The sequence below is a fragment of the Capra hircus genome, chromosome 14 (genome assembly GCF_001704415.2).
Source record: "Capra hircus breed San Clemente chromosome 14, ASM170441v1, whole genome shotgun sequence".
Taxonomy (NCBI): domain Eukaryota; kingdom Metazoa; phylum Chordata; class Mammalia; order Artiodactyla; family Bovidae; genus Capra; species Capra hircus.
The window spans coordinates 6,224,939-6,251,814 of record NC_030821.1 but is presented as its reverse complement, the minus strand read 5'-3'; the positions used below and the strand labels follow the sequence as shown (position 1 = coordinate 6,251,814).

Sequence of the window (26,876 nt, the reverse complement as noted above, 5' to 3'; positions counted from 1 at the left end):
GACCTGGAAACAGTGGAAACAGTGTCAGACTTTATTTTGGGGGGCTCCAAAATCACCGCAGATGGTGACTGCAGCCATGAAATTAAAAGACGCTTACTCCTTGGAAGAAAAGTTATGACCAACCTAGACAGCATATTCAAAAGCAGAGACATTACTTTGCCGACTAAGGTCCGTCTAGACAAGGCTATGGTTTTTCCTGTGGTCATGTATGGATGTGAGAGTTGGACTGTGAAGAAGGCTGAGCGTCGAAGAATTGATGGTTTTGAACTGTGGTGTTGGAGAAGACTCTTGAGAGTGAGTTCCTTGGACTGCAAGAAGATCCAACCAGTCCATTCTGAAGGAGATCAGCCCTGGGATTTCTTTGGAGGGAATGATGCTGAAGCTGAAACTCCAGTACTTTGGCCACCTTATGCGAAGAGTTGACTCATTGGAAAAGACTCTGATGCTGGGAGGGATTGGGGCCAGGAGGAGAAAGGGACGACCGAGGATGAGATGGCTGGATGGCATCATGGACTCGATGGACATGAGTCTGAGTGAACTCCGGGAGATGGTGATGAACAGGGAGGCCTGGCATGCTGCAATTCATGGGGTTGCAAAGAGTCGGACACGACTGAGCGACTCAACTGAACTGAATGTCATTGGCTCTCCTGGGTCTCTAGGTGGTCCTAGTGGTAAAGAACCCACCTCCCAAGGCAGGAGACGTAAGAGATGCAGATTCGATCCCTGAGAAGATCCTCTGGAGGAGGGCTTGGCAATCTACTCCAATATTCTTGCCTGGAGAATCTCATGGACAGAGGAACCTGGCAGGACATGGTCCATAGGATTGCAAAGAGTTGGCCTTAACTGTTGTGACCTGGCTCGCATGCGCAAATACCTGGGACCCTGTGGCCCAGGGTAGGTGACACATACTATTAATTATCACACCATCTACATTACTCACATAAAGCAATTGAAACTATACAAGTCCTTGTTTTTCTGATGCTAAAATATGGTATTTTCTCACCATTTCACAGCCCTCTCTTACCTGCAATGGACTGAATGTTTGTGCTCCTTCAAAATTCACGTGCTCAAACTCTAACCCCCAATGTGATAGTGTTAGAAGATTGGGTCTTTAGGAGGTGGACTCCATCATAAGTGAAATTCTTGCCCTTATAAAGAGGCCCTTGAGAGCCCTCTTGTCCTCTTTCCACCGTGAGAGAATACAAGAATCCTATAAAACAGAAGAGAGCTCTCACCAGGACCCAACTATGCTGGCACAGTGATCTCAGACTCCCAACCTCCAGAACTGTGAGAAATGAATTTCAGTTGTTTACATGCTACCAGTCCATTGTATTTGTTATAGCAATCTAAACTGAGAAAGACATCACCCAACTCTTTAACTTACAGCCTCAGTATGCTTAGACATACACAACAATGACCTTCCTCATTATGCCACAGAAGAGAAATTCTAATGTTAACTATTTACAGTTAGGCCACATGTTTAAAAAATACTCTCTTTTCTCAAATATAGTTTTGTGAGGATAGAGGAGTATGAGTATATGCTGAAGCCAAACTGACGTATTATTTATGTCTATTAGCTCTTTATACAAACACAAAAAGGTGAGTAAAGTTTATATTATTATTATAAAGATGTGAATTCATAAAATAAAATCACTATTGTGATCCTGTGATTTTTTTAATCCAACTCCCAAGAAGTTTCTAAATACAGCCTAAAATTAATTTTCTAGCCATAGTAATAGTACTTATCTCAGATACATGTCAGCCCAGGAGGAGATTTCTTTTCAAGATATCCAAGTATTACATGTCTACTTTCTGACTCCATTCTGAATCCATTTGTGGTAAACTAGTTTATTTCTTTTTATATTTATTATTTTTTATATCATTTCAGAATTTTTGTAAACTGTTTAGCCAAGGGGAAAATGTTCTTTGCAAATATTCCCAGAAAAAAAAAAAAAAACAACCAACTCATTATCTTGTCAGATGAATCATTTAGCTTCTAAAAGACATGGGGTTCACCCCTGGAAAGTCCCAGTGATGCCGTTTGTCCATTACTAAGAAAAACAGCCTGTTTCTGGCATTCCATCTCAGCACAGTCTTATTTTTTAATATAAAAAAGTGTATTTTGATGGACGCTAATAAATAGCAAGCAAAAGAAGATGTGTTTTGCCTGGATATGTCAAATAGCTATGTCTGAAAAGGAGACAACGTTGAATGCCTGATAGGTTAAGTGGTTGAATGACGAACAAGCAAGTGAGTGAAAAGTTCAGTGCCCGTGGCGGGGTGCACTGCAAGACGGGCTTTTACCATCTAGTATATGGCTTTTCATCGCCGCCGCTACCCATCACGCCAAAAAGGAAGGTTATTTCTTTGAATAGTCTTCGTTGTTCATAATAGCAATCAGTCTCTATTTGGGTGGTTTTCAAATAGGCAGTACTTCACAGCAGGGACAATGAGAACAGAATAGAATCCAGAGTCTTATCAGCACTCATAAACACGGATGTTCATTGTCTTGTAGCTAGAAAAGGCAAGAATCACTGCCAGAAAGACACTTAAAAATCCATATTTGACTTTATTATTGAAGTAGAAAAAGAATGGCAGCTATCAAGTTTAGAAAATAAAATGCAATTGATACTGTAAAAATGTATAAGATCGCAGAAACCATAAAATCAGCTATCCATTTGCTGATTTTATGAGATGAATAATAAAGAATGATGCACCATTACACTTGCTGCTACTGCTAAGTCGTTTCAGTCTTGTCCAACTCTGTGCGACCCCATAGACGGCAGCCCACCAGTTTCCACCATCCCTGGGATTCTCCAGGCAAGAACACTGGAGTGGGTTGCCATTTTAACCCCTATTAAAATTTGCCTCTACAGTAAGCAATACTTTTATAATTAGGCATTGCAAACACTTTTAACAACAGATTGGCAACTCATATTAATAATGATTGCTGACTATATTTCTAGCAATATGGCAGACTAAATATTTATATTAATAGAAAACTCTTTGAGGAGAATGTAATTAAATCTACTAGGTAAAATGCAAAACCTACATTTGAAAGCATTCCCCAGCTAGTGAAAAATAAATTCTTCTGATAGAAAGTTTTAGAAACTGGGTGTTTGCCTTGAGGATTTTTCGAAACTCTACAACCTAGATCTGAGTTGAAATATATCACTAGTGAAATAAAACCTGGGATTAAACTGGATGTAAAAACAGTTTGGAAATTCTTTCATGAAACTAGAATTGCACCAGGTAACCCACTGAAGAGTAAACTATTTCTCAGAGAGAAAAAGCTTGAGTAATACTTGGCCTTTGTCCTGATTTTGAGTGGGAAAAATGGAAGAAATTTAAAACTGGGGAGGGAGGCAGGGGATGGGGAAGAAAAGAGGAAAGAAAAGGGGAGGAGATGAAAGGGAAAGAAAGAAAAGGAAAAGGGAGAAAAAAATGATCAGCCACAAGTCAGTATTCATATAAGCCTGGAACCAAGATTCTTATACTATCTGTACCCTAAAAAAACGAAGCTAAAAACCATTTTAAATAATTAAGTTTGAAAGCCCAGATATCTTCAAAAATCCAAAAAAATTTGGAAGATAGTAAACCTGAAAGCCACATCTCAAACTATCCCTATTGATAAAAGTCCAATTTTAGTCCAATTTATTCAAAAATTACTAAACATATGAGGAAATACATAACTATGAACAACATTGCAGAAGCAACAAACTGCAGAATCAGACTCTTAAAAACCTACAGAGGATGAAATTATCCAAAATAGTATATTGCATAAAATAAGTATGCTATATATATTAAACAGAGAAGGAAATGGCACCCCACTCCAGTACTCTTGCCTGGAAAATCCCATGGACGGAGGAGCCTGGTGGGCTGCAGTCCATGGGGTCGCTGAGGGTCAGACACGACTGAGTGACTTCACTTTCACTTTTCACTTTCATGCATTGGAGAAGGAAATGGCAACCCACTCCAGGGTTCTTGCCTGGAGAATCCCTAGGACAGGAAGCTAGAAAAGATTGAAAATAAGACAAGAAACATCAAACAAGAATTTGTCAGAACTGACAAGGTATTTTTGCAAATTAACTGAGAAAAACATCTAGAAACAAAAAATATAACCTCTAAAATTAGCAAGTTAGTAAACTAGACCACAGATTAGAGAGTGAAAGAGCTAGCAAAGTGGATGACAAATTGGAAGAAATCACCCAAACTTCCATCAGAAAGAAGAAGGATAAAAGCTATGAGCAATAGATTAAAATTAAGAAGTGTGGAGGCAAGCATGAAAAGATAGAAAATGCATATAATCAGAATTCCAGAAAAAAAGATAATAAATAGAATGGTGGAGAATAAACATTCAAAGAGATATTCAAAGAGTTTTTATTCCAATCCCAAAGAAAGGCAATGCCAAAGAATGTTCAAATTACCGTACAATTGCACTCATTTCACATTCTAACAATATGATGCTCAAAATCCTTCAAGCTAGGCTTCAGTATACATGAACAACTTTCAGATGTACAAGCTGGATTTAGAAAAGGCAGAGGAACCAGAGATCAGATTGCCAACATCCACTGGATCACAGAAAAAAAACAAGGGAATTCCAAAAAAATTCTGCCTCTGCTTCTCTGACTATGCTAGCCTTTGACTATGAATCATAACAAATGTGGAAAATTCTTAAAGATACGGAAATACCAGACCACCTTACCTGTCTTCTGAGAAACCTATATGTGGGTTAAGTTCTATCCATAGAACTGAATATGCAAGTGACTAGTTCCCAATTGGTAATGGAGTACAACAAGGATGTTTATTGTCACCCTCCTTTGTCCATAGGATTCTCCAAGTTAAGAGTACTGGAGTGGGTTGCCATTCCCTTCTCCAGGGGATCTTCCAGACCCAGAGATCAAATCCCAGTCTCCTGCATTGCAGGCAGATTCTTTACTGTCTGCGCCACCAGGGAAGTCAGAATGTACATGCAGAGTACATTATGTGAAATGCCGTGCTTGATGACTCACAAGCTAGAATCAAGATTCCCAGAAGTAATACCGACAACTTCAGATATGCAGATAATACCACTTTAATGGTAGAAAGTGAGGAGGAACTAAAGAGCCTCTTGATGAAGGTGAAAGAGAAGAGTAGAAAAGCTGGCTTAGAACTCAACATTCAAAAAGCAAAGATTACGGCATCTGGTCCCATCACTTCATGGCAAATAGGGGCATAAAAAGTGGAAGCCGTTACAGATTTTATCTTTTTGGCTTCCAAAGTCATTGCGGATGGTGACTGCAGTTATGAAATTAAAAGACACTTGCTCCCTTGGAAGAAAAGCTATAACAAACCTAGACAACATATTAAAAAGCAGAGACATCACTTGGCCAACAAAGATCCATATAAGCTATCATTTTTCCAGTGGTCAGGTCCAGTTGTGAGAGTTGGACTATAAAGAAGGCTGAGCACTGAAGAATTGATGCTTTTGAGCTGTGTTTCTGGAGAAGACTGTTGAGAGTCCCTTGGACAGCAAGGAGATCAAACCAGTCCATCCTAAAGGAAATCAGTCCTAAATATTCACTGGAAAGACTGATGCTGAATCTGAAGCTCCAATACTCTGGCCACCTGATGCCAACAGCCGACTCACTGGAAAAGACCCTGATGCTAGGAAGGATTGAGGGCAGGAGGAGAAGGAGACAACAGAGGATGAGATGGTTGGATGGCATCACTGACTCAAAGAACATGAGACTGAGCAAACTCAAGGTATAGTGAAGGACAAGGATGCCTGGCATGCTGCAGTTCATGGAGTCACAAAGAGTCAGACATGACTTAGATACTGAACAGCAACAAATCCTAAATATATTCTAGTAAAACTTAAAAGTACAAAAGACAAAACAAAAAAGATTTTAATTAAAAAAATACAGGCCACATAAAATAGGAAAAATAAACTAATATCTGACTTAACTGTAACAGTGGGAAACTAGTAGACAGGAGAATAACATTATCATGTTTCTAAAAGTAATAGTCTAGAGTTGTCTACCTGGTGAAATTATTATTCAAAAATGATCATAAAACTGAGATACCTTCTGTCAAGCAAAAAGAAGAGAGCTTAGAAATGTTTTAATGTATACTTTAGGGGAAAAAAAAAACTATCTGAGGAAGAAATACTCACACTGGGGTAGTTAGAGATCAGACAAGAAAAAGAATTTATTGTAAATATTTCAATAAAAATACCAATTATTCATTTAACTAATAAACAATTTAAAATTAATTTATTATACTTAATTCTACATTACTATTCTAAATATTATACAAAGAATTCTGCAGTTTAAGAATTGTTGTAAGAGGTATGAGAGCTGCCTGTAAGTTCAAGGGTGGAAATTGCAATCCAGAAATTAGAAAAGTGCAGAAATTAGCTGCCAATGCCACAGCTGCCCCTTAATTTCAAAGGTGGAGACTGGCAGTAGAATATAGATTCTGAAGGAGGCTTAAGAAGATCTGCTGATTCTGAAGAAATATGCTCTGGTCTTCTGCCAGACGACAACTTCCTTTTAACTTTCAAATTGCCTACAAAAGTCTCTCATTGGTGGAATTTAAATCAGAACCCTTCTAGCAGAGGAGTCTTAAAAATAAGGTTCCCAGGCCTTCAGACACTGCAATAACATGGAAGAGTGTATAAGGAGCAGAAATGCTACTGATTGCAAATAGACAACTCAGCACAGAGATTCAATAAAAAATGAATGAAGGAAAACATGTAGACAAACAGAAGCAGACACTGACACCGTGAAATAATCATGAAAGTGAAATGTTAGTTGCTCAGCCGTGTTCAATGCTTTGCGACCACACGGACTGTAGCCCGCCAGCCTCCTCCATCCATGGGATTCTCCAGGCAAGAATACCGGAGTCGGTTGCCATGCCCTTCTCAGGGGATCTTCCCAACCCAGGGACTGAACCTGGGTCTCCTGCACTGCAGGCGGATTCTTGACCATCTGAGCCACCAGCGAAATAATTACAATAATGTCTAAACTGAAGGAGAAGGCAATGGCAACCCACTCCAGTACTCTGTCCTGGAAAATCCCATGGACAGAGGAGCCTGGTAGGCTGAAGGTAAAAAATGAGGTAGAACTGAACTATTCCCTCTAGAGTAAGGTAATTACATACAAAGAATTAAGAATTCAATCAATTTTAGAACTTCCTAATGAAACACACATGTTAAAATATATTTTAAAAACACTAATTTAATTAAAACCTACACTAAATCTATATGATTTTTAAATTATAAGATGATAGACAAGAGACAGAGAGAACACTGAGTAATTACGTCAATTACAAATGAAACTGATGATTCCAGCTCCTTGATGGCTGAGTTTAAAATATGACTTTTTGTTTATTAATAGTTTTTTTTAATTCATTAGGTATATAGTATATTTGAATGACACAACTGACAAATTAAACATAAAAGAAATTTAGAGAACCCTTATATCCAGTAACTGAAGGATAAATACTTAATTCAAGCTTAAATAGAACATTACAAAAATTCACAATATACTGCCGAGGTACACCATAAAATCTCCCAGGAGCTCCTTAAAAATACAAATATCTGTGTGCTACTCCCAATGATACTGATTTTACTGGTCTGGAGTGGGTCTTTAACATGTCTAAAAACCTCGTCAGGTAATTCCACCATCCATCCAGGGCAAAGAACCATTTCACTAGGAGTGACCATTTCTCAAGTTGAGACTTAACGTGAGTCTTAATTAATTTTAATGATTTCACATTGAATATATTTCTAACGACTACACAGTAAAGTTAGAAGTTAATTTTTTTCATTAAATTTTTATTTTTACTTTATTTTACTTTACAATACTGTATTGGTTTTGCCATACATTGACATGAATCCACCAAGGGTAAGAAACTAAAATTTTGAAAAAGTGTCACATAATACAAGAAATTTAAAACACACTTTTAAGTGACCCTTGGGTCAACAAATAAATCATGAGTGAAACTAGAAAAAATGTAGAAAGGAACAACGATGAAAATATTGCACACCAAAGTTACAGAATAATAAAGACACTGTCCCCAGTGGATCAGATGATAGAGAATCAACCTTCAATGCAGGAGACACAGGAGACACAAGTATCATCCCTGGGTCAGGAAGATCTCCTGGAGAAGGAAATGGAAAACCAACCCAGTATTCTTGCCTAAAATATCCCATGGACAGAGGAGCCCAGAGGACAATAGTCCAAAAGATCACAAAGAGTTGAATACAACTGAGCAAAAAACACACACAGACACACACTCCAGAAGTTGTTATTTAGTTGCTAAATCATGTCCAACTATTTTATGATCACCAGGCTTCCCTGTCTATGAGATTATCCTGGCAAGACTAGTGGAGTGGGTTGCCATTTCCTTCTCCAGTGGATCTTCCTGACTCAGGGATCCAACCAACATCTGCTTGGCAGGTGAATTTGTTACCACAGAGCCATCAGGTAATTAACTAGCATAGAGTAAAACCATTATATCATGTAATCCCAGAAGTAAAACAGTAATTCTGACCCTCAATATGGTTCTATTTAAAACGCCATCTTGACCTCAAATAATTATTAGTAGTATATATATTGAGAAATCTGTATGCAGGTCAGGAAGCAACAGTTAGAACTGGACATGGAACAACAGACTGGTTCCAAATAGGAAAAGGAGTACGTCAAGGCTGTATATTGTCACCCTGCTTATTTAACTTCTATGCAGAGTACATCATGAGAAACGCTGGGCTGGAAGAAGCACAAGCTGGAATCAAGATTGCCGGGAGAAATATCAGTAACCTCAGATATGCAGATGACACCACCCTTATGGCAGAAAGCGAAGAGGAACTAAAAAGCCTCTTGGTGAAAGTGAAAGAGGAGAGGGAAAAAGTTGCCTTAAGTCTCCACATTCAGAAAATGAAGATCATGGCATCCGGTCCCATCACTTCATGGGAAATAGATGGGGAAACAGTGGAAACAGTATCAAACTTTTTTTTTTTTTTGGCTCCAAAATCACTGCAGATGGTGACTGCAGCCATGAAATTAAAAGACGCTTACTCCTTGGAAGAAAAGTTACAACCAACCTAGATAGCATATTCAAAAGCAGAGACATTACTTTGCCAACTAAGGTCCATCTAGTCAAGGCTATGGTTTTTCCAGTAGTCATTATGGATGTGAGAGTTGGACTGTGAAGAAGGCTGAGCGCCAAAGAATTGATGCTTTTGAACTGTGGTGTTGGAGAAGGCTCTCGAGAGTCCCTTGGACTGCAAGGAGATCCAACCAGTCCATTCTGAAGTAGATCAACCCTGGGATTTCTTTGGAAGGAATGATGCTAAAGCTTAAGCTCCAGTACTTTGGCCACCTTATGCGAAGAGTTGACTCATTGGAAAAGACTCTGATACTGGGAGGGATTGGGGGCAGGAGGAGAAGGGGATGACAGAGGATGAGATGGCTGGATGGCATCACGGACTCAATGGACATGAATCTGAGTGAACTCCGGGAGATGGTGATGGACAGGGAGGCCTGGCGTGCTGCGATTCATGGGGTCGCAGAGAGACCCCATGACACAACTGAGTGACTGAACTGAACTGAACTGATATATACATATGTAATATAATATCCATTTATTATGTATACATTATTCAAATCAACATTCAGAAAACTAAGATCATGGGATCTGGTCCCATCACTTCATTGGAAATAGATGGGGAAACAGTGGAAACAGTGTCAGACTTTTTTTTTGGGGGGGGGGGCTCCAAAATCACTGCAGATGGTGATTGCAGCCATGAAATTGAAAGACACTTACTCCTTGGAAGAAAAGTTATGACCAACCTAGACAACATATTAAAAGCAGAGACATTACTTTGCCAACAAAGGTCCATCTAATCAAGGCTACGGTTTTTCCAGTGGTCACATATGGATGTGAGAGTTGGACTATAAAGAAAGCTGAGCACTGAAGAATTGATACTTTTGAACTGTGGTGTTAGAGAAGACTCTTGAGAGTCCCTTGGACTGCAAGGATATCCAACCAGTCCATTCTAAAGGAGATCAATCCTGGGTGTTCATTGGAAGAACTGATGCTAAAGCTGAAACTCCAGTACTTTGGCCACCTGATGGGAAGAACTGACTCACTTGAAAAGACCCTGATGCTGTGAAAGATTGAAGGTGGGAAGAGAAGGGGACGACAGAGGATGAGATAGTTGGATGGCATCATTGACTTGATGGACATGAGTGTGAGTAAACTCCAGGAGTCGGTGATGGATGGGAGGCCTGGCATGCTGCAGTCCATGGGGTCACAGAGAGTCAGACACGACTGAGCAACTGAACTGAATTGATTCATATTCATATAATAAATGTGTATGTGTATACTAGGTTGCTTCAGTCGTGTCCAAACTTCTCTGTCCATGGGATTCTCCAGGCAAGAATACTGACGTGGGTTGCCATTTGCTTCTCCAAATAAATATGTTTATTTGGTGACATATTACCTGCTAGAGTCTACATCTATGCTCTCTACTCTTAAAAGTCAAAAATACTGCTGCCAAAAATTAGATGTGTCATGTGAAGATGGAACAGACCAGTATCAGAAACAGCAAGAGCAACGTACTGGTAGGCAGTCAGACATGAGTCAGCAAACAAAAGACAATTTTAAGAACATACATAGTTGTCTTGAGAGTGGTACAAGCCTACAGACATGGTTTGTGGTCCTATTTAAATCACTTCAGTCTTTATCATGGATTAATATCACTCATTATCAGGCAAATCCGCTGCCTGTTGCCATAGAAAACCAGAGCAGACAGAACTTGTGTCTACCTTCTGTTTTTATTTGCCTTAGAACTAAGGAAATTAGACAAATTTTGTAATAATTTTTTCACCAAAATTATGATTTTTTTTAAAAAAATGAGTCTTCTTACTTACCTGGTACAGTGAAGGAAAACATAGGATAATTAGTGGATTGATTGAAAGTTTTTTAAAAATTATGCAAGTGGACAAATTCAGATTACTACGAGGCAGGAGAACAATACCCATGAATAAAGCAGAGAGTGTGGAAACAAAGGAGGGGGCAGGGTGGGGAGAGACGAGAGGAGGGGACACGGAAGTGAACTCGAGTGTACCCACGTGCTCCTCCTTTCCACCAAGAGACAATCAAGCTGTGCGCTGCCATATGGAAAAGTGAGGCCAGTGTTGTGAATATCATCTGACTTTTTCAAAAAGAGCCCAAAATGAACACTACCAAAATAAATTGAAATTCTTTTCAACTCCAGGCCAAACAGAACACAGCTACCATCTCTGCTTTAAAAGGGTAGGCAAGTTCTAAACAAGTTCACTGTTAAAAAATATAAGTCCACTATAAAGTTAGAGATGTGGTCCACAGGGAAAACATTCATTAATGCTCTTCCCAATGTGAAGCCCATATAGAAGAGAGTCAAAATGGTAAGAACATTTTGTGGATTATAATTAATAAATGTGTGCATTTCCTTTCAGTATTCTTTTGCTATTTTTAGGATTTGGATTTATATTGTAGTATTTTTAGATATTGTATTTTAGATATTTGGGATAGCTTTTGTCTGACATTATTTAATAAGCAGTCTTCCATGTGAATAGCGTGTATTTGTAGCCAAACACATTCTCTTTAATGCATTTGTAACAGTCCAAATGTGCATTAATGGCAAGAGTCTAGAAAAAAGGTTTTGTTGATTTATTTGAAAGTTCACTGACGGATGGAAGTTGGAAGACCTGGTAAAAACAGGTAAAATGGAAGCTCCCTAATGTGAGAGAGTAACTAGATGACTCATCGAGTTTTTTTAAATCTTTATCTCCTTGGGAAGAAGAAAATGATTGATCTGCCAAGGACTGGCATTAGCAGGAGACAAGAAAATGCTGAGACCAAGGGCTAGAGATGGGGAAGGGAGTGCCTCCCCACCTGTCACAGCGGCAGACGAAAGAGAGGAATGACCCGAGAAAGAAAAAAAGAGATTTCCACCATCACGGGGAGCAGAAAAACGGGCACAGTGACTTGCAGCATGCAGAGTCTCAAACAGCAGCAAAAACGCTATACAGATAAGCCTAGGGAGCAACCCCATAAGCAACCTAAAAGATAAGTAAGTTAGCCTGTGGGCGTCAGGATGGGAAATGGAGGCTATCAGAGGCTCCTATACTTTTTCCTACCTTTTTGAGCAAGGAAGGAACTTGAATGTTTCAGCAAGTCAGCAAAGGTAAGCGGAATTACTTAGCTGTTTGAGTGAGGCAGTTATCAGAGGGGTTGACGATTTTATCTCAGATGTTTAGCCCAGGGTCTGGCACCTACCTATATGCAGAGGAGCTTGGCAGGCTATAGTCCAGGGGATCACAAAGAGTCAGACATGACTGAGCGACTAACACTTTCATAGGCACTTAGAGATAATTGCTTTGTGAATAAGACATCATATATTTATTCTACTCCAAGTAGATTTCCAGAAATCTAAATCTTAAAAAAAAAAGAAAGAAAGAACATGAAAGTGTTCGTTGCTCAGTGGTATCTGACTTTTTGTGACCCCATGAACTATACCTTTGTCCGTGGAATTCTCCAGGCCTGGAGTGGGTAGCCATTCCCTTCTCCAGGGGATCTTCCCGGCCTAGGGATCAAACCTGGATCCCCTGCAATACAGGCAGATTCCTTACCGTCTGAGCCACCAGGGAAGCCCAGAAATCACAAAATGAACCATGTGCATGGTGTCCTAAGTTGTTTCAGTCATGTCCCACTCTTGGCGACCCCATGGACCATAACCCGCCAGGCTCCTCTGTCCATGGGATTCTCCAGGCAAGAATACTGGAGTGGGTTGCCACGCTCTCCTCCAGGGGATCTTCCCAGCCCAGGGACTGAACCTGTGTCTCTTACCCATCTGCATTGGCAGGCAGGTTCTTTACCACTAGTGCCACCTGGGAAGCCCAAAATGAACCATAAAACATGTATTTTTAAAGATTCTGATGGAAATTTTATGAATACATATAACTTAAGGCTTAAATACTGTTGTCATTTTAAGTACAGGAATCTTTTCAACTATGGCTATTTTCACCAGTCATGATATGTCTCAACAGTTTTTCTTTTATGCAGCAGGTAATGTTTCCATTTATTGTTACTGTCTTCCAGCATCCCATTGTATCTGGTCAATTTGTTATATAATGTGGTGAGACAAATCTGGTGAGACAAATCTGAAAGCTTAAATCTCTCACAATCTTACACCAATAAAAGTGTGCTAGGGTCAGTAGTTCAGTCATGTCTAGCTCTTTGCAACCCCATGGACTGTAGCCTGCCAGGCTCCTCTGTCCATGGAGTTCTCCAGGCAAGAATACTGGAGTGGGTAGCCATTCCCTTCTTCAGGGATCTTCCCAACCCAGGGATCGAACCTGAGTCTCCTGCACCGCAGGCAGATTCTTTACCATCTGAGCTACCAGAGAAGCCCATATCAATAACGTTTACCCTATTTCAAGAGAGAGTCTCTCAACCAGTTTATGCGTCAACCACCAGCTAGGTAATTCACTTCCACCTAGCCTGCTGGTTCATTTCATCTTAAGTGTCCCCATGCAATTGTTCACCAGAGGTCTTATCTGGGCATCCAGCTCACAAGAGGCGTGTCATAGCCCAGCCAAGCCCTGGCCATGAAGACATTGACAGACCGTACAGAAACAGCTACACAAAAAGGGAAAGGCAGCAACGGGACAAGCGAACAACACAGGAGCAATCAGGAGAGACGTTCCACATGCATCCATCATCCAATGTAACACACGTCTAGGTCTGGACCCTTTTAATCAGTCTTTGCTCCTATTACAGTGAATGGGCTGAGCACACCATGTCTCAAGGTGACTCCTTCAGGAGTGCTTCCCCCACCACCACCCCACTCAGGACATCACGCTGGCAGTGTTCCCTTTCTCTCCTGCAACATCTAATCTCTCCTTTCCCTGTTGGATCACTTCTGTACATTTCTGTAAGCATATAATCATGTTGCAGCATTTCTCACATTTAAACAACAGCAACGGAATGCCTACTTTAATTCCAAATGAGCATCAGCTCTGGTCCTATTTGTCTGCTCCTCCTTAAAGTAAGTCTCCTCAAACCAATTTCCTGTGTTCACTTTTTCTACTTCCCATCCTCTCCTGTCTTCCTAAATCTGTTTCAACCAGGATTTTATTCCTTCATTCCACCAGGCTTTTTTTTTCTACTTTTAGGGATGTTTTTACTGGTTTTGTCCACTTTCATCAAAGTCAAGAATGCCCCCCTACACTCCCGGAGCCAATGGGCAGGCTCACTTTTGTTCCTTTCCGCTCATCAGCAGCAGCCCAGGGTTGAGCTCTCTCTTGTCCTTGAAACACTCTCTTCATCCCAGATGCCTCGCTCTGACTGATGCCTGACCTCCTTGGACATTCTCACCACTGTTCATTGGTGATTAGGGTCTCCCTAAACTTGGAAGGCCCCAGGCATAATCTGCAGACCCCACCTCTGCCCTTACTAAATTCTTTGAGTGCATTATTTTATCTGGTTCTATGGTTTTAACCAACATTGATACCTGATGAGTCCAAAATTTGTATCTCCAATCTGTCTCTCTCTATGAGACCTCAGTTTCACATACCAATTTCCTACTTAATATCTCCACTATGGTGTCTATTAGACATGTCCAAAACCAACTTTTAATTTCCCTGTCTTCCTGCAAATCTTTTCCTCTTACAGTCTTCCCCTTCTTGGTACAAGGCACCTTCGTTCTTCCCTTTCCTCAAGTCAAAAAATCACCCTATTTTTTCTCTCATAAAGTCCAGCCGAGTCAATAACAACTTCTGTTGGCTATTCCTTTGGGACCTCGTCAGAATCTTGCCACATCTCAGCATCCCACATATAGCTGTTGCAATATCATCCTAACCATCACCTGGCTTGCACTGTTCCTCCCTATAATCTCTGTTCAACAGAAAACCTGAGCGATCGAGTTGAAATGCAAATCACCCCTTTCTCCTCCCGATTCTCCAGTGGCTTCTCGTTTCATTCCGAATGAAAGCTGCGTCCTCGTGATGGTCCAGAGGGCCCTAGATTCCCTGTCCCCCAACCTCACCCCCGCTTCTCTGCCCTTAGCCCCCAGCACGTTCACTGCCTCACTCTGACCCAGCCATGCTGGAACAGGCTTCCCTCACGTCTCCGTAATTCCTCCCTCACTGTTTCCCAAGTCTTGGCTCAAATGTCACCTCATTCATTGAAGGGACCTTCCCTGGCCACCTGATAGGAAATGGCAGTCCCTTTCATTCCTCCCATGCCCTTACCCTGACTTATTTTGCTTTGTAGCATTTATCATCACCTCACATAGTCTGTATTTTTTAAATGTCTATATTGTCAGTCTCTCCCTACTAGAAAGTAAGATCCCTGAGGGAAGGATTTCGTTAAGCTTATTTCTATATTCCTGTATCCTCAATGTCCAGAAGACTCCTGGCACCTAGTAAGCCTACAATAAACCAATGAATGACTAACTGAATGATTGAATGAGATCCCCAAATTATATAATTCTGGAGGGATAATGATGTTTTCCCCATCAATATTTACTTCATTTGAAATTTAAACTATTGCCAAGTTAATTTCTCTTAAACAACTGAACATTTTCCTCCATTAACACATTTGATCAAGCTCCATGTTTGACTTCACAACATTTTTATACAAAATACCACCGAGTCTTTTCCAATGGCTCAGAGCAAATTCACAGTTTAATGTGCTTTTAAACTATTTGGGGTCAAAAACAAAATTGGACTCATGCTTTAACTGCTTCCACAAGTATAAGCAGGAGCTATGCATTTGATTTCCTCTCTACAATTGTTGGTTTCAACTACAATCATTATAATGACTCATGTGACTCAGATTTGGGGAAAGCACTGTAATCAGGAGGTGACTGCTTTCGATATTGACCTCCAGAGTCTAGGACATGAGTTAAGACTCCAGTGAAAGGAAAACAGTGGTTACAGTCTGGACTTCAGTAGGCATCTGTCCACGTAGCAAAAGCACCAAGCTATCAGACACAGGAGGTTTCCTGCTCAGGGCAAAGCTAATTAGAGAAAGGCAAAGCGAACCAGAGAGAAGCATGGTGGCCACATGGAAGAGCTCTCAAGCCTGTTGCACTTTTCCCCACTTGGAGCTCAACGTGGTGTTTTCCCCGCACTAATGAGCAATGCATTTACTCACATGTTTTTAAAATTAGAATCAGAGGGTTTTTTTTTTTTTTTAAGTAATGAATGTTTTGCTTAAACCGTAGCAACATGTATTTTGAAAGGAACTGGAAATGTAACATATGGCTCACGTAGATGGAAATAGGCCTTGTTGAGACATTAATCTGAGGGGAAGAGGGACTGTTTGCCTAGCCGTCCCCCTTGGGCACAGCAATCTCTACTCAATCATCAGCGATTTTCCTTAGATCAGATATTTGGTTTTAATGGGACCTGACAAAGTACTTCACCCTCAACTTTTAAAGACAATTTTGAAAAGACTTACTGAGGAATGTAAACTACAATATGGAAGAAACTATGTTCTGATTAACAGGCAGTTTATACAAGCAACTACCATTAAATTACCATACTTAGCTCACTCCTGCTAGAGGACCTCAATAAAGAAAGTTCTGAAATCAACAACCCTTGCTCATCAATAGCTCTGTGAAACATTTAGCCAGGTGTAATAAGCTTCTGCCTTGGTCTCTTCAGATCTGCATCTGGTCCTACCTCATCGCTGTTCCTATTCTACACCTCACTGCATCTACAGCGTTTGGGCCAACACCATTGTTGCTGTTCAGTTGGTCAGTCGTGTGCAACTTTGTGACCCCATGAATCACAGCACACCAGGCCTCCCTGTCCTTCACCAGTTCCTGGAGCTTGCTCAAACTCATGTCCATCCAGTTGGTGATGCCATCCAGCCATCTCATCCTCTGTCGTCCCCTTCTCCTCTCGCCTTCAATCCTTTCCAACATCAGGGTCTTTTTCAATGAGTTAGTTCTTCACATCAGGTGGTCAAAGTATTGGAGTTTCAGTTTCAGCATCAGTCCTTCCAATGAATATTCAGGACTAATTTTGTTTAGGATGGACTGGGTGGATCTCCTTGCAGTCCAAGGGACTCTCAAGAGTCTTCTCCAACACCACAGTTCAAAAGCATCAATTCTTCAGCGCTCAGCTTTCTTTATAGTCCAACTCTCACATCCGTACATGACCACTGGAAAAACCATAGCCTTGACTAGACAGACCTTTGTTGACAAAGTAATGTCTCTGCTTTTGAATATGCTTTCTAGGTTTGTCATAGCTTTTCTTCCAAGGAGCAAGCATCTTTCAATTTCATGGCTACAGTCACCACCTGCAGTGATTTTGGAGCCCAAGAAAAGAAAGTTTCTCACTGTTTCCAATGTTTCCCCATCTATTTGCCATGAAGTGATGGGACTGGACGTCAAGATCTTGGTTTTTTGAATGTTGAGTTTTGAGCCAGCTTTTCCCCTCTCCTCTTTCACCTTCATCAAGAGGCTCTTTAGTTCCTTGGGATCAGCACCCTGCACTGGGGCAAACATAAATTTAGCAGGCCTAGTACTGAAGCATCTCACCACCCACTGCAGGCGAAGCCTCTGGTGCCATTCATAAACCAGCAGCAGCAGCATCCCAGAAGCTCAGGCTCTATGTCTTCTCTGGATCCACATATGGTCATGTCAGGTATGTCCTTGTATTTGGATCTGATGCTCTCTTCTGCTTGCAACCAGAGGAAGTTTTCCACGTTTAGGGGCTCATGTGATTAGACTGGGCCCACCCAAATAATCTCCCATTTTAAAGTCTATAAACTGCAAAGTTCCTTTTGCTGCTAACAGAACAACTTCCCAGGTTCCAGAGATGAGAGCATGGACATCTTTGGAAGGGTCACCTTTTCTTTTATTCAGATTTACAGGCCCAAGCATAATTTTGACAGGTAAATACAGTAGAAGACTGAGCAAAAATTAAACAATGACAATGAAAAGTTTCCAAGACTTGAGTTTTAATTGGCCAAAGAAAAAAGCTGCCTACTCGCTGACAGAAATACATATGAGAATTCCACTCAAAGTGAAATACTGGCAAACAGCTTCAGAAGATAATTAGAATTCCTAGGCAATTTCCTTCTTCCAAGATGCTTTTTGAGAGGTGTGGGGAGGGGTTTATCATCTCTGGATAGCCTTAAATACTTAGACATGGGCTAATTTAAATTATGGATCTAATTTTAACTCTAATCTGTCCTTAAATGTAGCTGCTGATACCACATTTCCAGTTCCTAGGATGCTAGTGACCCCTGAATGAAGGAGATCAACGACCCTCTGTCATTTGCTCATACAGATAATCCCCCAGATTAAAAAAAAAAAAAAAAAAGATGGTGCTTTGGAAGTCCTAATGCATTTTTTCATTGTAACAATGTTAAAAGCAACAGATGCCAAGGTAGATCTATAAAATTCAATTTAGATTATAATTTCCTTAAGACCAGTGCTATTTGAAAGGACTATAAGAGCTAATTGTGAGAAACTGTATTCCAAGTTTCAGCTTGGAACCCATCAGTGCCCTTCACACACAGCTCCTATCTCAACTCCCGAGGTGGATCAAACCCCTGAGAGCAGAGGTCCCCAACCCCTAGGCCTCAGACTGGAACCGCTCCATGGTCCATTAGGCAAGGGGCTGCACAGCAGGAGGTGAGCAAAGCTTCCTTCATCTGTGTTGACAGCCGCTCCCTGTCACCCGCATTATGGCCCGAGCTCTCTGCCTCTTATCAGAGCAGCGGTTGCATTAGATTCTTACAGGAGCAAGAACCCTGACTCTAAAGTCAAGACAGAATATCTGAGATGGCCACAAAATAAAGTGCACAATAAATATAATCCACTTGAATCACCCCCAAACCATCCTCTCCCCTGGTCCATGGAAAAACTGTCTTCCACGAAACCGATCCCTGGCGCCAGAAAGACTGGGGACCTCTGACCTAGAGAGTAGCCTCTGATGTGGTTCCAAAGCCCAGGCAGAAAGTCCTTCAGAGCACCGTCTGCAAGAAAGTGGCAAAAGCAACAAGGGTTTTGGCTTTCAGGAGTGAGACAGAACTTCCCACCCAGGCAGCCTCAAATGTCTAATTTCTGTGACTCACACGTTGCTTGTCCCATCAGTGCTTGATGGCGACGTTTTCCGTATCCCTGGTGTACAAAATAGGAAAATGTATTCCACGGATCTCTCTTCCCCTCTATCTCCATCATTAAAGCACAGTCCTTTAGTAAATTTATGGTCAGTTTTGACTGCTAGGAACAGTGGGTGTGTGACTCTGGGCGACCCCATGGACTATAACCCACCAGGCTCTTCCGTCCATGGGCTTTTCCGGGCAAGAGTACTGGAGTGGGTCACCATGCCCTCCTCCAGAGGATCGTCCTGACCCAGGGATCAAAACTGGGTCTCTGGCATTGCAGGCAGATTCTTTACCCTCTAAGCCACCAGGAAGTCCCTGGGGACAATAAGGAGTATTAATTTGCACGGCATGTATTCTTTTATGTAATAATTTTACACGTTGCCACTAGGAAATTTTATAAATAGCACATATTGAAAGTAAAAACCATTCATGATCTCAATAGCTGAATATAATACGCGTTATAATATTCCTTGTTGAAAAGTACAAACGAAAGAATGATTGAATGAGCAAGTTCACAGCGTAAGACCAAAAGGAGGTTTGACTCGCTCGTACAAGCTCTGTGGCAGTCTGCAATAGTCTGCCTAGCCTTGGCTCCTGCTGTGCTGTGGACTGCTGAACCAAATCATGGATTAAGTTAAGAAAAAGAGGCCCAGCGGCAATCAGTCACAACAAAGCTTGAACTTTGCTCAGAACTGCCTTGGAGCAGCGTCAGGGCTTGCGCCCATAACTGCATATACATAAGTGCATATACACTGCCCCCTAGTGCCCACCCATCGGATGCAATGCAGCGACCTGCGTTATCGGACTAACCACAAAGCTGCAAGCAGATCAAAGGAAAGCAGTGACTAGGGGGTAGAGGAAATGATTAGAAAAGAAATTAGATCGCGTGCACTCAGCGAACTTCTATTATGGAAAAGTAAATTATCAAAAAGCTCTCCTTTTCTCCTCTTCCCCACCCCAGCCCCACCCCCCTCTCTCTTTACCAGTACAATACACGTGCTGTTTTTCATTCTGGCCATGTCTGTGGGTGGAATGAAAAGGATCCTGCAATAAAGCTGTGAATTAAAACTTAAATATTATTTATAAATATTGGGGTGTATCTGAAGGATTAAGTAGCCTTGTTAAAACAGAAATCTGCTTGATAGAAAAACAATAGTATATTAATGGAGAATGAAGATGACATCATAAATCACAAGAAAAATGAAAGACTATTCAAAGAATAATGTTAGGTGGTGAGCTAGTTTGAAGAAAGGGGGGTGTAGTTAGGTCTTCATATAAGTCCAAAGAGCCAAGTACATTTCAGATGCTTAAAATTTAGACCAAAAAGTGATTTGCAAAAAAAAATAACAATATCAAAGTGAACATTTGTTACATATATGGAGAACTTTCTAAGCTGGAAGAAATGACAAAGGAAAATGTGGATAATTTATATCAAAATAAAAACTTCATTATTTAAAAAACTGAGCAGGAACACAATAGGCTGAGAAAACATCTACACTTACATAGCCTATGAAAAGCTCATACAAATATATATATATATATATGAAACAATATGATTTCTAAACCAGCAATTACACGTAAAATATGGCTTACAAGAAAATGTGAAAGCATTTACCTTGAGAGTAACCAAAAAATGCTAATTAAAATCATAAGCCATTTTTCAGCCTACACATTAACAGAAATGCTTTTATAAGAATATCCAGTGCTGAAGAAGAGGAGGTAAAAGAGACATTCTCAAATACTGGTTGCATACCTTTAGAAAAATAATTGGCATGTATCAGAGATATTCATGCTCAAAAAATACTCTACTATTTTAGATAATTTATTTTAGGGAAATATTTAAGAATTCTTAAATGTGTAAGAAGCTTTATGGTCAAAGATGAGATTGCAACATTATCTATAATGATTCAAACTCACAGGCATAGTAAATGTCCGACGATAGAACGATACAGAAGAGCCTTAAGAATTGCCCACTGGCGGCTCCTGTCACACTGCAAAACGGGTCATACAGTGACTTATCCTCCCTGTTCTCAAAGATGATCACAGGGTCTGTCTCTGATCCTCAAGCCATCTTCATCTATTCACCTTAGAGGGCCTTAAAAATAGTCATTTTCTAGGTGTGCCATGATATGCAAAAGATTAGGAAGCATTTTATAGTATAAACATTAAATGTGGTTATTACTAACCATTAAAATGTTTACAAATTCTAATGTTAAAAAATCAGATTATTAATAACAAAAAAGAGAGCACAAAGTCGTACGTATCATATAATCTCAAATACATTTTTCAAATCTATACAGAATATAGACCAAAATATTAATAATGATTTTCTTTGGCTACTAAACCTAAAATTCATATTATGTTTCTTCCTTCACTTTTTGTATTTTCCAAGTTCTCAAAAATGATTACCCATTTTTAAGCATTAAAAAAAATGTTTAAGTCTTAAATTGTAAAATCCATAACAAAAGAGTACAAATATACTACAGGGAAAGTAGCCATTTCCAAGGGTTAGCTATTGAATTTTTTTTTATATATATATCATGAGATGGCATGGTAGTGTTTATCCAATAAGAAAGCTGTTTTAGTAATCTTGCCTGTTTTTCTAATCTTTTAAATTACTTTCTCAAGTTAGCTATGGACACACCTAGAAAGAGTGAGTAATTACCTCTCTAGATACAATGTGGAAAGGATTCTTGCTTCAGAAGAATCAGATTAAAGGTCTTCTGAGATGTCCTTCAAAGCTTGCCTTCTGCACCCCAATCCACCAATAGTATGGATCATTAGTGGGTGCTAGAGGCCGCATTTCGGGGAATGTGGGCCTCTTTCAACACTGAAAGAAACTAAATCCCATGAAATCTGTAATATTACTAATGTTGACATATTTTACCATCTTAGACTTGAAAATTTGAAGTTCCAGCTCATAATATGTTTTCTTTTGCTTGCCAAAGAGATTTTTTTACAACTAAGAAACATCTGAATCTTAAAGAAAAGAGCAATAAATACTATGTGCATAAATTGTGATTTGGAAAATTATGAAAGTGTTGACAGTGTTAATCACTTAATCATGTCCAGCTCTTTGTGACCCCATAGACTGTAACTCACCAGGCTTCTCTGTCCATGGGATTCTCCAGGCCTTCTCCAGGGGTCGAACCCAGGGGTCGAACCTAGGTCTCCCACATTGTAGGCAAATTCTTTGCTATCTGAGTCACCAGGGAAGTCTATGAGCTCATAGCTATTAAAATATAAAAATAATTTATTTTCATAGACTATTAAAGTGTAAAAGCATAAGGCATTCTTTCCAGGCTAAGAAGGTAAAGGTCTTAGTAGAGTTAGGACGCAATAGTTATAATATTGTTTTTATTTTAAATTATATTGAAATGGTAATTACCCAGAAGCTAGAAAACATGATTTAGAAATATCCAAAACATTCTTTCCCTTTGTTCTACCAATTTATCTGCTTTGGGGCTGTTCTGGTTTTGATTCATATCATAACCAGAAGGCATTGGAGGTAAGGAGTTAGAATTTAAACAGTTTAATCTTATTCACTGTAACTGGAAGACATTTTGCAAATAGAAAATAACATGAAAGAGATGTATATTCTTTATTAAGAAAATTTTCCAGAATTTTTACCATAGCTCCCATTTTTAATCATTTCTTTGTTTATCTGGCTGCCTCAGGACTTCCCTGCACCACGTGGGATCTTTCACTGAGGCGTGCAGACTCTGGTTGTGGCGCACAGGCTCAGTAGTTTGGGTTTGGACTTGGCTGCCTTGTGGCCTGTAGGATCCTAGTTTCCCAGTCAGGAGTTGAACCTGTATCCCTTCATTGCAAGATGGATTCTTAACCATTGGACCATTAGAGAAGTCTCTTTAGCTACATTTTAAATACAACTAGGTAAAAATATCCATTCATGGAAATTTCCTGGAGGTAAATTTCCATGTGGTCAACTAAATTATGCTGAGTATGCAAGTGCTTGAAAATGGTAGGCAAAACACTGTAATAATCTCTAAGATGTATACAAAAGCCCTTGTGAGAGCTGAGTTAATCACTGACTAGGTTTGTTTTGTTTTGTTTTGTTTTTTAATATCACAAGAAGTTTCAGATATTTATGTTAAAGTGAAATATCCCTATTAAAATATTGCTTCTCATAGTATGTGGCTCTTACTCTATAGTAATTAGTTTGGAAATGTTTAAGCCTCCTTTTTTTTGAAATAAAAATCTACAGCAATGAAGTGCTTTTGTAAACACAAAAAAGAAATTGAGCATGTTAAAATTTTGTGGGGGTCTTGCTATTTTATTTGACTTGATTTGGATTGAAAGAGAAACAGAGAAGGAAGCAAGGAAAGAGGGTAGGAACAAAGAGAGGAGGGAGGGAGGGAAGGAGGCAGGGAAAAGGGGGAGAGTAAGTGGGGGAAAGATGGGGTGGTGAGGAAGAAGGGGGAAAAAAGGAGAAACTGTATCTCGATTCTAATTGAGCCTCCTCTCAGAGAGCCTGAGAGGAAAGATTAAAGGATTTACCACCTGCTAAGGTGGGAAGATTATGAGCATTGTGCAAAAAAAAATATTCTGACAACCCTATAAATTTAGCAAAAAGGATCTAACTCAATGAGATTGATATAGGGGAAATTTAACTATCCAAACTAACTGCAATTTTTCAAGCAATAAAAGACTTGAAAGTTTCAGGAGTTTTTTTTTTTTTCTTTTTATTAGTTTTTGTAGATGTCAGGACATTATTTTTCTTAGGCCAGAATCATATACAGTATTTAACAAGAAACCACAAGTGCTAAAAAGTGGCCTATTGGAAATGGTACGCGTATGCAATATTTTGACATGCAATAGTCTTAATTCTGTTATTTTTTTAATAAGCCAATTAATTTATAATTGGGCTATTAACACAATGAAATCTTAACGAAGAGGATTTTTAACATGACACTAGTGTGCAATATTTGGAATAGGAAAAGAGGTTCAACTTGAGAGGAATTTTAAATATATGTTTTCAGTTGAAAAATAAATTATGGGGAGTATTCTACTTCACTAGCTTTCAAACTGTAAAGCTGTAACCAGATGATTACTTGCCTTGTCATTGATCACTAATTTTAAGAAGATAATATTAGCTGAGAAAACTGAGAAAATAAATCCAGCACCCAGGACAGTAAATTGCATACTGAAGTAGAAGTTCAGTTCAGTTCAGTCGCTCAGTCGCTCAGTCGTGTCTCTTTGCGACCCCATGAATCGCAGCACGCCAGGCCTCCCTGTCCATCACCAACTCCCGGAGTTCACTCAGACTCGCGTCCATCGAGTCAGTGATGCCATCCAGCCATCTCAGAAGAGGGGACAATAAATAAGAACTGTGGGGCAGGGGTCAGAGAACAGAGAAGAGTCCAGAATGAGAAAGGTTGAGAGAAGAGAGAAATACTTTCAAAGACAGGCTACTCTCATCATGTTGCTTGTAAACTTGCTGTGGTCCGGAGTGATCCAGCGATAAACCGTGAAGCAGCTACAATGCCTCACTGCGACCCAGACAGCCCTGACTTCATCCTAGTAGCGCTTTCCAACTTATGTTCGCCCTCTACGCCACAGCGAAGACCCCAGACTCTTCACAGAACTCTCTCCATCTCACACCCGATCCTCAGCAGCACCGCTACCACTCACTTCACCATCTACACCCCGCTCCTAAGGCTACTTCAGGAAAAAAAGAATCTTGGTAATCTTAACATAAATTATGCCTCTCTCAAAAGCAAGTTGAGCCTAATTCTAATTATGGAATGGAAAGCTTTTCCCCTATTAAGAAATCTTGAATATCATCAAAAATGTGGGACAGTTCTAGGAAGGGAGCAGAGCAAAGGAATCAAACACTAGGCAATTTTTTTCTCTCTTTCTATAAAGGTGTCCTTGACTCAGTCAAAGCCTCCACCCAGTACAAGCATGAAATATCATTTCTATTCCATTCATTAAAGAGAATTACTTCTCTTTGACTGTAAGGTCATAATAGTGCTCACACACAGGTAGATTCAGAAGCATCATTTTGTCCTGATGAAAATTATATTTAATTTCCAAGGAACATCTAAATAACAAATAACATTTAGAAGAATCTTCAACTACAACTGATTTGAATCTACTATATAAAAATATGCCCATGTATTAATTTTCAAAGAAGAGTATGCTATAAAATCTAGAAACTATAGACCACATAATTCTATGCTTGATCCCATGCAGAACTCTAAAATGAATTGTTAAATATGACTTCTGAGCACTTAGAAAACCAAATGGTACTCCTTAAATAGCAAATAGGAGTTGCTAAAAATTGTCCCATTAACCTCGTTTTAGGAAAGAATTTCACAGTTTTTTGTTGTATATTCTCAAACAAGACGGGGAAATGTGTTCAGTAAATTCACAGTTCTCTGAAAACATAGACCTACTAAATTTTAATAAATGAACCAGTGTAAACCTGATCATCTGTAATGTCAGAACTCCAGACTCTGTATGCTATATTGTGCAGCTCAACATCTTTTTCAGTGACTAGGAGAAAGCCACAGATGATCCAAGTGCCAAGTCTAAAATTAAAAAAAAATAAGATAAGACAGCAAATATATTTGTGGTGGGTAAAAAAAAAAAAAAACAGATTGGAATAATAGATTAAAATAAATGAAACTAAAGAACTTGATTCTTCTCTTTAAACTTCCACTTACTGTTCTTACAGACTGGGACAAACCTTTTAATTTGGTAGAACCTCATTTCCTCATTTAAAAAGGAGACTAATCTCAAGTGGTTTTATTCATGGGGCTGTTGAGAGATTCAAATAAGGCAAGAATGGTAAAAAACCCTTTTAAAATCATGAGTGTCATTAAAAAAAATTTTTTTTAACGTGTAAGAAACAAATGTAGAATTCCTAGTAGAAGTTTTAAATATTCAGCTATTTGAATACTGACTGAGGGAGAGCCACTTAGGGCAAGATAGGTAAAGATTAAGAATCTGCAAACTATTAGGCAGAAAAGAAATAAGATACAAGGATATAATGCTTAGCACAGAAAATATAGTCAACAGTTTATAATAATTTTATATGGAGTATAATCTATAAAAATATTATATCACTATTAAGTATACTTGAAGCTAATATTATATTGTAAATCAAATATGCTTTAATTGAAAAAGAAAATAACAGAACAAACAACCCAATTATCAAAAAAAAAAATGAGCGAAAGGTCTGAACAGACACCTCATCAAAGATAGACAAATGGAAAATGATATATGGAAATATGCACAACATCATTTGTCTTTAAGAAAATTCAAATTAAAGCAAAGAGGTATCACAATACCCCTGTGGGAATGTCTAGAATTCAAAATAGCGAAACATCAAATGCTGATAATGTCATGGAGCAACTGGAATTCTCATTCACTGCTAGTGGGAAGAGAAGCAGTGAGGTCACTGTGGAATACAGCTCAGTAGTTTCTTACGAAGATAATCTTAGTCTGAATACACAATCCAGCAAGCACACTTCTTACCCAAGTCTACCCAGCTTTTGTCCACACAAAACCTGCATATGAGGCTAATGGCAATTTTATTCATAATTGCCAAATTGAGAAGCAAACAAGATGCCTTTCAGTAGGTTAATGGATTAAAAAAAAAAAACTGTTTATTCTACACAGTAGAATATCACTCAGTGATAAAAACAAATAAGTATCAAGTCACTAAAATTTATAGAGGACTCTTTAAT

The 26,876-nt window shown here is 39.4% G+C and overlaps 1 protein-coding gene across 1 annotated transcript in view; it reads left to right on the top strand.

The window, feature by feature from the left end:
- The window catches only part of CNGB3 (cyclic nucleotide gated channel beta 3), a 183,556-nt gene that overhangs the window by 26,128 nt on the left and 130,552 nt on the right, over positions 1 to 26,876 (top strand). The gene's annotated exons all lie outside the window — the stretch shown is intronic.